Below are 549 nucleotides of genomic sequence, written 5' to 3' on the forward strand. Positions count from 1 at the left end.
CACTTTTCAAAATGACTGACCTCTCATTTAAAATGAGAGGAAATGGGATTGTGTGTGGTGCTCCATAAAGAACAACAAGAAATAATGAGCATGTATGATGGAACTCAGATGGTAAGCAGAGTTAGGAGGAGGGGAATGGGCATACCCTGTGGAATAGAAGAGAGAAGTTGAGAGGGCTCTGACCATTCCCCTTGGGTGTGGTAGGCCTTGTCATGAATTACTGGTGTGTCCCTGAGGAATAATGGAAGTTGGTGTCAACTTGCTCATCTTCATTGAGATAGCAAATGAGGAAGCTGTGGCTGTGGAAGATTCCTGATTCCTTCATGCTCTGGAAGAGGTGCTTCAACCCACATATGTCAACAGGCCAATGACAAGCTGCATAAAACAGAATTGGAGGATGTCAGTTTGCAATAAATGCACAAAAAGGCCATCCAACACACATTGGATTAGTGGGATGTGCAGATACAAGGACATATATACTTCAATGGTTGATGCAGAATCAGAACATAATGACTTGGGTGTACCAAACATGGTTGCATTGGCAAGGTT

The sequence above is a fragment of the Acanthamoeba castellanii genome (genome assembly GCF_000313135.1).
Source record: "Acanthamoeba castellanii str. Neff unplaced genomic scaffold scf7180000084744, whole genome shotgun sequence".
Lineage (NCBI taxonomy): Eukaryota > Discosea > Longamoebia > Acanthamoebidae > Acanthamoeba > Acanthamoeba castellanii.